An 11,293-nucleotide genomic window follows, 5' to 3' on the forward strand; every position below is an offset into this window, starting at 1 on the left:
AAGCAGTATGGAGGTTCCTCAAAAGATTAAACATAATAAGTGGTGTTGTGGCTCAAGTGGTAGAGCACTCACCTTGAGCTAAAGAGCTCAGGGACAGTGCCCAGGCCCAGAGCTCAAGACCCATGACTGACAAAAAAAAAGACTAAACATAGGGCTTGTCTATGTTCCAGCAATCTCACTCATGAACATTTATCCAAATGATCACAAACAAGACCACACTAAAGCTACCAGCACACTTATGTTCATTGAAGAATTATTTACCATAGCTAATGTACAAGTCAGTTATGTGGAAAAACAAACTTTACAACTTTGAGGAGGAGAGGGTTGGGTAGGGGAGATGGAGGAAGTATGGGAAGGGATGGGAAGGGCAACAAAGAGGAAACAATGCTTGATGAGAAATGTACTCGTAACTCCTCTGTACGGTATTCTCACAATAAAAAAGAAAAAGAAAAAAAAATATATGGAACCCACCCAGATGCTTCTCAGGAAATGGAAAGATTTGGAAAAATCATATTGTGAAGTAAGCCAGACCCTAGGAAACATAGGCCCCATGATTTCCATAATTTTTAATAATTAGTGTGTGTCTAAGATAGTCCTAGCAGAGGATCACAATAGCTCAATAGCTGTGTACATTTGACCATATAAAATGATGCAAATTGAACTCCAATAAATGGAAACAAGAGGGTTTTTTAAAATTTAAAAATGTACTGTGTGGGGGCTGGGAAAGTGGCTCAGTGGTAGTACCTTCCTTGTATGCATGAGGCCCTGGGTTCAATTCCTCTGCACCACATAAGCAGAAAAAGCCAGAAGTGGCACAGTGGCTCAAGTGGTAGAGTGCTAGCCTTGAGCCTTGAGCTGAGAGATAGTGCCCAGGCCCAGAGTTCAAGCCCCACAACAGACCAAAATAAATAAATAAATTTACTGTGTGAAGTTATTTCTTTTTTCATTCTTTGTTTCCCTTTGTTTTCTCCCTGCTGTCATTGCTTTTTTTTTATTTTAGTACCCTGTGTCTTGTATATATGTTTATCTGGTTTGGAAGGGAGGGGGAATAACAAAATGATGAGACAAAGGACAAAGGTTGAACCAATGCAACAGTGATACTCACAAGACACCAAGTTAGAAATGAACTTTACAACTTGGGGGGAGGGGAGTAAAATGGAAGGGAAAGTGGAGAACACCAGGGAGGGGGGTTAACAATATTAGACAAGAAATGTACTCATTAGCTTACTAATGTAACTGTAACCCCTCTGTACATCACCTTTACAATGGGTGGAGATGGGAGGGAGAGAATGAAGGAACAGCTGATACTAAGCAAAAGGAAAGAAATGTACTTATCATCTGATGTATGTATGGGTAACCCCACTGTATATCACCTCTAAAACAGCAATAACAAAATAAAAAAATAAAAAATAAGCCCAGTTTCCAGAAAAAATTGCTGTGTTTCTTCCATTGATTAAGCACATGGGTTTATATAAAAGAGACCTTTAACCCAAAGTACAAAGATCTACTTTGATTTCTTCTAACAGTTTACTACTTTTAGATTTTACAATTTTAACTAAAACTGAATTTGCAAATTTGTGTATAGTACTAGTGTATAGTACAAGTATATACACTAGTATATATACAGTATATATATAGTACTAGTATATATATAGTACTAGTATATATAGTATATATATAGTACTAGTATATATATATAGTACTAGTAAGTTTATATTATTTTAAGTACTTATACAAGTAGTTATATTTTAAGTAGTTATACAAGTAGTTATATACCCCTTTGTGTAACTACTTAACAACCTATCAGTTTGTGAGTAAAAATGCAACTTGATCAATATTACCCTTTGTATAACTACTTGTAACTTTGTATAACTACTTATAACTATTTTTAACAACTATCAGTTTATTAGTAAAATGAACCTTGATCAATATTACTCTTCCATCATTCACCCTCACCTCTCCCAATCCCATTCATCCTCTCAAGTAAGCTGGTTCTGTTTTCATATATGATCATTATGACTGCATTTGCCCACCATTCCTCTCTCCATCCATCTTCCCCATTTCCTTTCAGCATTGTTTTCTGCTGTGAGAAAACACTTGGCAAAAACGAGGTAATAAAGCTTTATTTTGGTTCATAGTTTCAGAGTTTTCAGTGTGTGGTTGCTTTGCCCCATCACTACGAGCCTGTGGTGAAGTACAATATCTTGGTAGAACAGGGTAGTGGAGCCAAGCAGCTCATTTTATGGTGGATAAGCTCATTTCACATCTAGGACGAGCTATAGCCCCCAAGAGCACATGCACATAGGCCTATTTTCTCCGACCAGAACTCACCTCTGAAAGCTTTTACTAACTCCCAATGGTGTATTTATATTATGAATCCATCAGTGGATTATACCTAGTGATCTAATCACCTTTAATTGGTTTGATCTACCAGCTGGTAACTAAGCCCTCAACACTTGAATTTTTGGGGTAATACTTCATATTCAAACTATAACATATGGGTAAAGATTTGCCTTTTTATAATATGTAAATCTAATCATTATAGGCTCCTTAATGAAAAATATTATGATTTACCTCATTGAATTGTCTTTTTGTTATTAAATATCAGTAGGAACACCGGAAGTGGAGGGCGTTTCCTGTTAGCTTGGCTTCCTCATCATGACGGCGCTCTTGTCAGTGGAGGGTGAGTTTGGAGGTGGTGCTGAGCTCCTGTTTGATGGAATAAAGAAGCATCAAGTCACCTTGCCTGGCCGGGAGGAGCCCGGGGACATCCGGTATCTCCTTGTCTGGATCAAGAAGAATCTGCTGAAAGAGCAGCCAGAGCTATTCATCCTGGGAGACAGCATGCAGCCAGGAATTCTGGTGCTGATGAACGCTGCTGACTGGGAACTTCTGGGGGAGCTGGACTACCAGCTACAGGACCAGGACAGCGTCCTCTTCATCTCCCCGCTGCTTGGTGGATGAGGGCCCCTCTCAGGTTGGGCACCCTTATGAGGGAAGAACCAAACCACACATCCCCTTGGGCCCCACTTCCAGGCTTCCCGTCCCCCTTCATTGCTTCTTTACTCCCTGGATCTCCTGATCTCCCTCTAGGCAGGGAACAGAGGCCAGGTGCTAAAATGAGCTCTTCTCTGCAGGGCACGCAGTTGGGCAGCTGGGGAACAGGCAACCCTGAGCCCAGAGGTCCTCTGGCAGCTGCGGTGGGGGAGGGCACTCCTCTGGTGTGTTAGGAGTAGAGGGGGCCTTCTACCCAGGTGACTCAGCTGCCTTCCACTTTATGTCTTAATCGAAGTGCTGAGTGACTGCGGACAAGACACCCCTGCTCCTGGGCCATCTTCATAGGGAAGATGAATGGACTAGAATAACTGATAGAAGGCCCTACCCTTCTCAAAGATTGTAAGTCTTTGCCTCCGTTTCCTCATCTGGACAGCAGAGGGCCCTGCCTCTGGGGTTCCCTATTCAGTGTTGACCCTCTCCCCACACTCAGCGGATGCTCTCCCAGCCACACCCCTCCTCCTGCTCTCCTCCAGCCCTGGACCCTGACTGCTCCCCCCCCACCCCCGCCTCCCAAGCCAGATAGACTCCTGAGACCTTCTCCAGGCTGCCTACAACTGGGTGCAGAGCAGGAGGAAGTAGCCTAACTTTGGAGTGACCAATAGTAGCCCATGGGTTGATGTACCTCAATTTCCTCTTCCACAACAGCTGTTTATAGTCTCTGAAGCCTGGGGGAGGGACTTAACAGCATAAATGTAGATTTTATCTTCCCACTTCCTAAAGGAAGCAGGGTCAGAAAAAATAGTCCCTCCCTGAGGGCAAAGTGGTTTGCCCTTCCTTCCTCTATCTCTTCTGCAGATCTGGGGGGCCTCAGTGCCTGCAGCAGCTAGCCTTAGGCAAATAAAAGGCTAGAGTGTTTTAAAAAAAATCAGTAGGAGTAACATCAGCAAGATGGTAGTTAGGAAGCTTCAATAGCTTCCTAGTTTAGTATTCTCATATGAAAATGTTGAAATAATAGTACTACAGTTGAAAATACCTTTATGCTGATTCCAGAGCCAACTGGAAAGGTAATAATCCTGGTAAACACATAGACAAGAAAAAATACCACTAAAATAAAGTTTGTGATACTTTACGTTCCCTATCGTTTCTCCCTACTCAGTGAGGTGCAGCAGTATCTGGAAGAAAACTCCGAAGTCCTGGGATTAAAGAGTGGTAATGCAAGCCGGGAGCCTGTAATCCTAGCTACCCTAGAGGCTGAGAGCTGAGGATCCTGGTTCAAAGCCAGCCTGGGCAAGAAAGTCCGTGAGACTCCTCTCCAATTAACCAACAGAAAACCGGAAGTGGTGCTGTGGTTCAAGTGGTAGAGTGCTCACTGTGAGCTGAAGAGCTCAGGGATAGTGCCCAGGCCCAGAGTTCAAGACCTACGACCAACATCCACAAACATAGTTTAAGTATTGGCTGCCATACTGAAAATAGACTTAAGAACTGCAGCAGGTCAATAGCAGGGAATCCGTATTTCCACCAATAGGCATCAGCAAGTAAGAGTGAAAAAAATACAATAGGAATTGAAATCTGAACATTCTCAAGCAAAAGTAAGAACAAGCCTCTTGGGAATATTAAGAGAGCCAGAAACTATCATGCATTTTGGAATTAAAACATCTTCAAAAATCCCAGAGAAGATGTAAGTTCAGAAAATGTTTGAGAGTTCACATGGCCTCTTCGAGAGCCAAGATAATGGGTGAATGAATATTTTCTCTTGCACTGACTCAGTCCATAAAGACTGAGAGAAGTGGTTGTTTTTCAAATGTCCCAATCTTAATAAAAGAACATAAAGCTATGCACAAAGAAACAGCTCATTCAGAGAAGCAGTCCATCTACAGAAATTGACCCCAAAGATGTGCAGCTGTCCAAATTACCTGACAGAAAGTTTAATACAATTGTCAATTGTTTTAAAGATTCTCAGTTTGATAAAAAAAAGAACACAAATAAATGAAGTTAGAATAAGGATATATGGACAGACTGAGAATATTTAAAAAGAGATTAAAATGTTTTTAAAGAGAGCTAAAATATATAATAACTGAATTAAAAACTCACTAGAAAGATTCAATACCAGATGTAGTCAAGCAAAAGAAAGATCAGTAAACTTGAGATTATCAGATCAGAAGATTAAAATAAGAAAGAAGGAAAGTGAAGAGAGCCTACAGGATTTATGGGACATCATCAAATGGATGTTTAGGCATTCTGGGAGTTTTAGAAGGAGAAGGGAGATAGAGAGGAAAAGAAGAACTTACTTGAAAAATAGTGGCTGAAAATTTCACAATTTGAGGGAATAAAGAGGCAACAAAATCCAACTAGGAGAAAAAAACTAAAAAAGACCTTCACAGGGACATTCTAAACAAATTGTCAAAATTAGAAACACAAAGAGATAATCTTGAAAACAGTGTGAGAAAAATAGCTCATAGCATAGCAAGAAGAGTCTGTGAGCTTATCAGTGAATGCCTCAGTAGAAATGGGCCAGAAAGTGGATGGACCAGAAAGTAGTGGGATGATATATTCAAACTGATAACAAGATAATCAGCAGGTCAAAATTGCCCATCATAAAGGGAGAAATTAAGACTTCTCTCCATAAACAAAAGCTGAAGTTGCCCTACATTGCCATATGAAAATGTAAAGTTCTCCAGCCAAGAAAAAATATATGAACAAGTAGAGAAATCTGTATCATTGTAATTTTTGTGCATAAGTATACTTTTAGTACTTGTTTAGAATTGAAAGAAAAAGCATAAAAAACAACTATTCATATGTAATAAATTGGAAATAGAAGGAAATCACGTCTATATCATAAAGTCATGCATGAAAAATCCACAAAAAATATAAGTAAAAAAGCTTTTCCACACAGCTGGGCACTGGTGGCTCACACCTGTAATCCTCGCCTCTCAGGAGGCTGAGATCTAGGGATCACAATTTGAAGGCAGCCTAGGCAGACTGTTATCTCCAATTAATTGCAGAAAAAGCTGGAAGTGGCACTGGGGCTCAAATGATAGAGCTTTTCCTTTAAGATTAGAAACAAATCAAAATGCTCATTTTAGTAATTCCTACTCAGCACAGGACTAGAAATTCTAACAGGAGTAATAAGCAAGAAAATGAAACAAAAATCTACCCTGGGAAAAAAGAAGCAAAATTATTTCTGTTTGAAGATAATATAATCTTACGTGTATACAACTTAGATTCCACAAAACCTTGCTAAACTAGTAAATTCAGTCAAGTAGAAAGATGAAAAGCTACTACACAAAATCAGTTGCATTTCTATACACTAACAATGAACAATATGAAAAGGAAATTAAAAGAGGGGTTGGGATGGGGGTGGGGGGGAGACGGGAAGGAATGGGAAGGGGAAACAAAAGAGGAGGCGACAATGCTTGATAAGAAATGTACTCAATATCTTGCCCATGTAATTGTAACCCCTCTGTATGGTATTTTCACAATAAAAAAAAAGTAAATCTAGCCAGAGGCCAGTGATCTACCCCTGTAATTCTAGCTGCTCAGGAAACTGAGATCTGAGGATCAAGGTTCATAGCCAGCCCAAGAAGAAAAGTTCTTGACTCTTACCACCACTTAACTGGAAAGAAAAGTCAGAAGTGAAGATGTGGCTCAAGTGGTAGCATCCAGTCTTAAGCAAAAAAAGCTGAAGTACAGCTCCCAGGTTCCAAGTTCAAGTAGTGCCAGTACCAGCATACACACACACACACACACACACACACACACACACACACACACACACACACACACTATATATATATATATATATATATATATATAAAAATAAAAAGTAATTCTACTTACCACAATGTAAGAATACAATAGTAGAAATTCAAAGAAGGTAAATAAAAACTACAAAATACAATAAAAACTTCAAAATATTGAAAAAAATTTAATACCAAATTTACAGAAATATATCCTGCATTCAGTACTATCCCCTAAGAAGTCAATCTTTATCAAAATTTCAAAACAGTTTTTACAAAATAGAATAACTCATTCTGAAAATAGAGCTGTGACTCAGGTGTTAAAACACTAGCCTTGAACACAAAAGCTCAGGGACAATGGGCATGTCCTGAGTTCAAACGAAAGAAGGAAGAGAAAAAGAAAAAAGAAAGAAAAAAACCATAAATTCTAAAACTCACAGAGAATGTCAATGGATTCTAAATAAAGCAATCTTGATAAAACACCAGCTTGTTATAATTTAGATCTGGGATGTCCCATAAGTTTATGTATTCAAGGCCTGGTTCCCAGACAGTGGTACCATGGAGAGATAGTAGAAACATTAGCAGGTATGTCCTAATTGGAGGAAGTAGGTCACTAGGGATGTGTCTTTGAAGGGTATTTTGGGGTTCTGGCCCTTTCTTCTCTCTTAGCTTCCTGTTTTCCACGAGAAGCCTCTTTGCTCCATGTGTTCCCTGCCATAATGTGCTATTTCGTCATGAACCGAGTGACAATGAACAGAACTGACCCAAACTAAACCTTTTGTCCTTTAATGTTGTTTATCTCAGGTGTTTTGTCCCAGCAATGTAAAGCTAATTAACACTCAGTTGGAGAGCTTACACTTTCTGATTTCAAGTCTTATTATAAGAGTAGAGTAATAAAAAGTGTAATATGGCATAAAGACTCCAATGGAGTAAAACAGAAAACTGAGAAATAAAGCCTCATATGTATGGTTAAGTGACTTATGTTTAATAGAAAAAGGATCATCATTTCAATAAATGGTGCTAAGAAAATGGGGTGGCCATATGCAAAAGGATGAAATTGGACCCTTGCCTAAAATTATTTACAAAACTAGTCTAATGAATAAAATACATAAATATATAAAAGTATAAACCCTTAGAAGAATATATGGGAACAGAACCTTATGACATTGAATTCATCATTGATTTCTTGGCTACAATACTTAAAGGCAACAAAAGAAAAAAATAGGCAAATTAAATTTCATGAAAAATTGTAAAGATTGTACATCCAAAGACAATAGGAGAAAATAGGAGTAAACATTTCTAAGTCACATATGGACAATAAATTAATATCCAGAATATTCAGAGTACTTCTAAAACTCAGAAACAAAATAACAAAGAACAAAATAAAAAAAGTCAGAGAACTTGAATACACATTAACTCTCCAAAGAAACTTGATATATGGCCAACAATCACACAAAAAATGCTTAACATCACTCATCATTAAATAAATCCAAATGAGAATTATGGTGAGATACTACCTCACATTGGTTATGCAGGCTGCTTATTTTAAAAAGTAGCAAATGTTGGGGAAGATGTGGAGAACCTGAAACTCTTGTGCACTGTTGGTGGGATCAGAAAATGAAGCACCCACTATGGGAACAGTATGGTGCTTTTTTAAAACAATTAAAAATAGAATTAACATATGACCTAGCAACTCTGCATCTGTATATAGAAGAATTGCAATGAGAACTTTAAAGAGATATTTATTCACCTGTGTTCATGGAACCATCATTTACAATAGCCAAGAAGTGAAAGAGAACCAAACATCTACTGACAGATAAACAAGTAAGCAAAATGTGGAATAGGCACACTCATTTATTAGTGTTGTCATAACAACACATGACAAGTTGGGAGGTTTAAACAACAGAAACTTATTTTCTCACAGTTCTGGTGACTGATAAAGGCACAGGGTTCAAGGCACTGGTAAGCAGATCGGAGGCTCGTCATTGTCTCTCTCATCATTCTTTCTTCCTCTTCTAATAAGGACACTAGTCCTACTGGGTTAGGGTCCTGCCCCTAGCATCTCATTTATCTTTATCTTTCCAAAGACACCACCTCCAAATACAGTTAATCGGGAGTTAGAGTTTCTACATATGATTGTAGGGGAACAAAATCAATCCATAACAATATATAATAGGGTATCATTTCAGCTGTAAAAGGAAGGAAATTCTGTTACATGCTGACACACAAATGAAGCTTAAAGTCATTATTGTCAATTCTGTATAATGGACTCCTGTGATTTGATTTTTTTAAAATGTACCCAGAATACTTGTCCCTTCTGATCACATGCGTATGTCACATGCCTCTGAAGCTTTGTACATGGGCATTCTCTCTCCTGAAATGCCCTTCTTCCTTCCTTCTATCAGAGTAAATCTTATCAATCTTCTAAACTCAGCTGAAGTGTTAGGATGGAGGCTCCATTCCCTGAGTGAGTTTATTTCTCCTCTCTGCTCTGTGAAACTGTTTTAGCCTGCCCCTTACCCACACCTGTTACAGCACTCATGCATAGTAGGTATCATTTAAATTTGTTCAGTGAATGCAGGTACAACTGTGAAAATAACATGGACTTAAGACTGTCACAACTCAATTAGAAATGGTAAGATGGAAGTGTGTTGTGCTTGTCAGTCCTGGCTTACAGAATGACATTAGGTAGAACCTGTATAAGTGAACTTAAGGCAATAATGACAAACTTACTTTAATGTGATACACAAGACACAAGCATGATAGGTTCTTATTCTCTGACAATATAAAAATAAATGTCAGGAAAGGCAAGCACAGTTTTAAAGAATTTAGTAAAGAAAAAGTAAAGCCCATTCAGAAGATGAGCAGTGGGACCTGGAAACTGGTTGTCCTGCCCTGTGGTCCTGGGCTGCTGCCTTATGTTGCCCCATCCGCTCTGCTTTCTCTCCTCCCTTCGGGCAATCTATCAGGTTATGGTTAGTATGTTTGAAACAGGCCAGACCCTCTCCAGGGCAGTGGTCACAGGCTGGCAGGCTGGCCTGGGCTCATGATTGGTTGGCTTGAAACAGGACAGACCCTGTTCTGGGTGGTGGTATGAGAAAGGTGAGTTTGGCTTGAGACATGGTAGGACTGAGGCTCTCCCCTGCATGGAGGCTTGTAGGAAGGCAGTGGGAGGAGAGGGCAAGCTGGCTGAACCCATTCACTTCAAATGTGTCCTGAAAAAACTAAAACTATATTTCAGGCCTGTACAGTCATGAGTCTTATAGTTTTTCATGAGGCTTAGTAAAAACCAGGAAGCCAACTTAATTAAAACAGAATAAATATTAATATAGGAGGCATGTGGGTGTGGCCCAAATCCCAGATGACTGAAGATGGAGAAACACTGGGCCTTATCTCTAAGACAAAGAGAGACTAATGCTCTCAAAATTACTATTCCACTGTGTGTGTGTGCCATATTTTCTTTATGCATCCATTTAATGATGGGCATCACGTCTGATTCCATAACGTGGCTATTGTGAATAGTACTGCAATAAATATAAGTACCATTTTACATAGTCTTTCTAGTTTTCAGTCTTCACTAGACAGAAGGGCAGGAATGAGTTGGGGAAAGCAAAGAAAAGCTTCCTTAACTGTGGTTCCACCCGTCATCCTCCACTGTCTGCGGTTTTGTTTGGAGTGTAGCATGATGAGCCATTCTCACAGAGCAAAGAGAACATCCACAGCCCCTTTCACAGCAGGCTCATCAGCATTTCTTGTGATTGTACATTGTGGTGTCTACATCCTCTGCAGCCTCACCACCAGGATATTTGGAAGATTCATTGTTGAAAAGATGCATCTTTGGTTTGCCTCCAAACCACAAAGATGGCAAGCCCCTTAAAAATGTTACTGGTATCTAAAGTGGACCTTAGAGATGGAGTGTGTGTGTAGAGGGGTGAATGGCAAGTGGCATCCAGAAAGAATGCAGTGGTAAGCAGCAGAAAGATAAAAAGGGGGACAGGTGGTAGTGGTGTTTTTCTATATTACAGAATGATTCTTTGCCTTACAAAAGGATTAATCAGTGTTCCTTTTAAGCAGAAAGTTTCATGCATTTTTAAAAGAGGATTTGATTTATAAGAAACTTTTCAGGAACACAGCTGCAAGCTATTTACACTGACTTGAAATCCATTTTATGAGCCAGGAGTCTGGGGTGTCAGGAGAATGATAAAACTCCTTTAGTTTTTTAATTGACGAGTGATATTGATTAGCACAGTTAGGAGCCCAGGTATTGGGCTTTGGCCAGTGTGTTTCTGTAGTAAATATGCAGGAATGGGCTGAGTGCTTGAGTATCGATTCATTTATGTACTTTGTTTGGTGGTTGCTGTGAAAGGCTTTGTATTTTGCAGCTTTAGAGGCAAACTGCCTTTCAGAGAAGTTTGTGTTAGAACATACTAGGTGGCGCAGTATGAATCACCTCGTCAATAGCCTCTGGGAAGGGGGCCTGGCCTCACATATCACTGCAAATCACAGACTCAAAGACATCTGTGGAGGTGGATGGGTCCAGAGGGTGAGGGAGCTGCATG

General features: G+C 39.5%; 1 pseudogene across 1 annotated transcript; it reads left to right on the top strand.

Annotated features, from left to right (window-relative positions):
- The first annotated feature begins 2,658 nt into the window (after positions 1 to 2,658).
- LOC105994438 lies at positions 2,659 to 2,978 on the top strand (annotated as a pseudogene). The gene has a single exon (XR_001175502.1). The product of XR_001175502.1 is annotated as a ubiquitin-related modifier 1 pseudogene (transcript).
- Positions 2,979 to 11,293: the final 8,315 nt, after the last annotated feature.

This window comes from Dipodomys ordii, unplaced genomic scaffold, assembly GCF_000151885.1.
Source record: "Dipodomys ordii isolate 6190 unplaced genomic scaffold, Dord_2.0 Scaffold106, whole genome shotgun sequence".
NCBI lineage: Eukaryota > Metazoa > Chordata > Mammalia > Rodentia > Heteromyidae > Dipodomys > Dipodomys ordii.